Source organism: Engraulis encrasicolus, chromosome 7 (genome assembly GCF_034702125.1).
Source record: "Engraulis encrasicolus isolate BLACKSEA-1 chromosome 7, IST_EnEncr_1.0, whole genome shotgun sequence".
Classification (NCBI taxonomy): Eukaryota; Metazoa; Chordata; class Actinopteri; order Clupeiformes; family Engraulidae; genus Engraulis; species Engraulis encrasicolus.
This window is the reverse complement of record NC_085863.1, coordinates 3,474,152-3,478,867: the sequence shown is the minus strand read 5'-3', so window position 1 is coordinate 3,478,867 and position 4,716 is coordinate 3,474,152.

Sequence of the window (4,716 nt, the reverse complement as noted above, 5' to 3'; positions counted from 1 at the left end):
GCCCCCTTGAGCGTAGCAAATCTGGTAATAGATTTATGCTCGTGATTACAGATTATGCTACCAGATATCCTGAGGTGTTTGCTCTCAAAGCTGTCAAGGCTAGGACTGTTGCTACGTGTCTGATTCAGTTGTTCTCGCGGGTGGGGTTCCCTAGAGCTATAATAACTGACCAGGGATCAAATTTCATGTCTAAACTCCTTAAGCAGGTGTATGGGCTGTTAGGTATCAAGGGGATGCGGACCACGCCTTATCATCCACAGACAGACGGTCTGACTGAGCGGTTCAATCAAACCCTCAAGCAGATGCTGCGCAAGTTTGTGGATGAGTCGGGCACTGATTGGGACAGCTGGCTCCCTTATGTCCTTTTCGCATATCGCGAGGTGCCACAGGCCTCAACTGGATTTTCGCCATTTGAGCTGCTTTATGGGCGTGATGTGCGAGGCCCCCTTGCGCTCTTGAAGCAGACCTGGAGGAAGGAGGAAGACCCACCGGCTCAGAACACTCTCACGTATGTGCTACAGATGCGTGAGCGACTGAAGAACATGGCCGAATTGGCGCAGCAGAACCTGGAGCAAGCCCAGCAGCGGCAGAAGTCCTACTACGACCGCAAGGCCCAGGCCCGCAGTTTCAAGGCCGGGGACAAAGTGCTGGTGATGCTGCCAAGTGACTCCAGTAAGCTGTTGGCCAAATGGCAAGGCCCTTTCGAGGTGACCCGGAAGCTTGGGTCAACGACCTATGAAGTCAGCGGACTCGGATCAAAGCGCTCCAGACGAGTGCTGCACATCAACCTCCTGAAGGAGTGGAAGGAACGTCCAGTTGCAAGTGTGGAGGCACTGATGATCCGCCGGGTGCAAGAAGAGGATGAGGTCGAGGAGCAGTACCTACCTTCACCAACAGAGGGCGCCCTTGACCTTGACCATCTCTCCACTGACCAGCAGGCGGCTATCAAGCGCCTATGTGCCTCGCACCTCTTCAAGGAGCAGCCTGGACGCACTCAGCTCGTCAGCCATCACGTTGGCCTGTGTGAAGGAGCAGCCCCTCGCCGCATGAGCTACAGGATCCCAGAACGACTCCTGGACGGGCTGCGGAAGGAAACTGACCAGATGCTGGCCATGGGGATCATTGAGACATCAAACAGTGAGTGGTGTAGTCCAATTGTGTTAGTTCCGAAGAAAGATGGTAGTCTTCGGTTCTGTGTTGACTTCAGATATCTTAACTCTGTGTCAAAGTTTGATTCCTACCCCACTCCTAGAATTGATGATCTCATTGATTCCCTTGGTCCAGCGAAATGGGTGACAACACTGGACTTGTCAAAGGGATACTGGCAAGTCCCACTCAGCGACTCAACCAGAGAACTCACTGCATTCCGTACTCCCTGGGGCCTGTTCCAGTTCTCAGTCATGCCGTTTGGGCTCCATGGCGCCGCTGCGACTTTTCAAAGACTGATGAACCAGGTGCTGGAAGGTACGCAGGGGTATGCGGCCGCCTACCTTGACGACGTGATTGTGTACAGCGCGTCGTGGGCGGAGCATCTGCAGCACTTGAGCGAGGTCTTCAAGAGGATCGAGAATGCAGGCCTTACCATCAATCCAGCTAAGTGCACCATCGCTGAGAAGGAGGCCGAGTACCTGGGGTATGTAATCGGGGGTGGGGTCATCAGGCCACAGGTGCAGAAGCTGGAGGCCATCCAGCAGTGTCCCCTGCCCCAGACCAAGACCCAGGTACGGTCCTTCCTAGGCATGGCCGGCTGGTACAGAAGGTTTGTGCCAAACTTTGCAGACAGGGCAGCTGCCCTAACAGACTTGACCCGGAAAAGTTCCCCAGTGCAGGTCCGGTGGACCGAGCCTGCCAAGAAGGCTTTTGAGGACATTCAGAACGCCTTGTGCAATGAACCTGTTTTGTACTGCCCTGACTTTGAAAAGACATTTGTTTTGCAGACAGATGCCTCTGATACAGGTTTGGGGGCGGTGCTCCTGCAAGGTGAGCCGGACGAGAGGCATCCCGTGGCGTACATCAGTCGGAAGCTCTACCCGAGGGAGGCGCGATACTCAACCATCGAGAAGGAGTGCCTGGCGGTGAAATGGGCCCTCGACGCCTTCAGGTACTACCTCCTCGGCCGTGAGTTCCGGTTGGAGACCGACCATCGTCCCTTGCAGTGGATGGACCGAATGCGGGACTCCAACGCCAGAATCACCAGATGGTACCTGTCCATGCAGCCGTTCCGGTTCTCCGTCCACCACATCCCTGGGAGGGATAACGCCACCGCTGATTTCCTCTCCCGCCTGCCGGCGTGAGACAAGAGGTGGGGGGGTGTGTGACGGTCATGGACAGACCGCACATATCATCCATCTCCCCCTTTTTGCCTTTTCAAGGTTGTGCACACACACACCTGCCGCGGTCGTGGACGAGACCGCTCATCTTGCTGATTTTGCCGTTCTCATGATCAAGTATTGATATGCACACATGCACACACAAACATTTGCACTGACGCCGACATCGGCATTGAGTTTCCCAGATGCGCTGGATGAAAGCGCTACCCAAAGTGCTAAGAAGCTAACCTGCAACCAAGAGACTTTTTCACTCACTGTCTGGGTACAAAAATGGACAAAATACCTGAAATGAAAACGCTAGACAAACTATTTGAAATGCTTCTTTTTATTGTATTTAGAAAGTTACCGGTGCTTTTCTAGGTGCGTAGAAAGAAAGTATTGAGATGCATACCGTTTGTTTTGCTCCTGCATTGTGGATGGATCCGCGGGCACTGGCAAAGAGTGCCGTAGTGGAGCAAAGACTGGTTTATTTGGTTCCGCCCGGAAACAGTTCCGAGCAACTGGCCAAAGCGTCATAGGGGTTTACGGATACAGTTGTGGCCAAATTGTTTTCTGTTTATATTTACTATGGCGCTAGGCAATGATATTTTTAAAATCTCACTCACGCAATTTGTTTGGTAAATAAGGTTTATTGTCCCACTGATGCATCAGAGTCTGTGTTATGTTTATTTCGTCTAGTGTATGTTAAATGTTTCCCCTTTGTGTAGGAATGGTGCTGGCCACCTTCTTCATGTATGTTGTCTGAGTCCTATGTCTGTTAGTCTAGCCGTGAGTCTGACCTGGTGAGTGTCTTGAACTGCTGTATTGTGTTCTCTGTTTTTGAAAGAGACTAAAGCAAAATTCTGGGACATTTGAATTGTCATTCATTTTTGGACATTTTGATATTCTTGAACTTTATTATTTTTGAAGATTTATTTTTGTAAAAACTCACTTTCTGAAAACTACAAAAAGAAAAAAAAAAAAGGACTTTGTGATTTTGATGATTGAACATCTTTTGGCTTTATAGCCACCAAGCTTGAAAAATAAAAACTTTTGCTTGGAATTTTTGCTCCCTCTGTTCTCTTGGCCTGATCCACTTTACATTTTTGGGTTCCGCTCGATCCATTCCTTTACACACACACACACACACACACACACACACACACACACACACACACTGCTGCTGGTGTACTTGACAGACCTTTTTTAATATTTATTTTCTTCAAAATGCTACTATTACCATGTCAGAACGCTATAAAGGACTTTTTTTTTTTTAGGAAAAGCACAAAAGCACAACAAATACCTCTTAATGTATGTCCTCTACAAGTCTTCTGTTGTCCAGTCTTGCACTTTAAATGTCTGTATGAGCACTGTCTATGTCCATACTGTCTTAAGTCCATGTATAAGTACTGTCTATGTCTATACTGTCTATGTCCTTACCTAGATTAGTCTATGTCTGTATGAGAAAGCAAGAAATGTAATTTCAAATTCTTTGTATGACCAGTGCATGTAAAGAAATTGACAATAAAACCTACTTGACTTGACTTGACTGATGAGGCAATACAAGTAGTCAGATACTGAGCAAGAATTTATTGGCTGTTTTCTGTATCAGTCTGTATTACTCTTGCAATGTTTTGAAGTGCTTTTATTTAATTTAACATTCATTTGCTCCCGAAATATCCATGGAAGTAATTGAAATTGAAAAAAATTGCCGGATCGATTCTGGAACTTGCCGGATCGATTCTGGATCGTCCATGCCCCGCATTGGATTGCATCGCCAAATTGATCATTGTTGACACCACGGGGTCAGCTCTATGTCCCCACAGCCCATTGGTCCCACAGCCCAAATGGTCCCAGCTTATTCTTGCTGCTCCATGTTCCCACAGTTTTAAGAAATTATTCAGATATAAGCCCTATGCTCTACAATGCATGTTCCCACATTTCCAAGTAAACTAAGAGAACCAATGGGCCTAAAAAGAATGTTTAAAATCTTAGTGATGTGGGACCAATGGGCTGTGGGAACATAGACACGCTCCCGACACCACTACAGTATCACATCGCCCGTCAGTGGTAGCTTGGGCAGTCATGGCTCTATGGTTGGAGTGGCCACCGCCCGTCTAGATCAGAGGGTTGCAGGTTCAAATCCCCCCCTTACCTCAACCCATTACTGAAGTGCCCTTGAGCAGAGCAAGACACCTAACCCCTCAATGCTCCAGGAACTGTAACCAAACCAATACCCTGTACGTTGCTTTGGATAAAAGTGTCAGCTAGGTGTAAAGCTATAGGCCTATACTGTATTTTGGATGTTTTGGCGTGTGCACAGTCTTCTGTAGCCTGGTTCTCGTCAGATGAATGCGGTTCCACGAGGCCTAAGTGAAGTCAAAGGAGAAGTGTCCTCCACCACCTC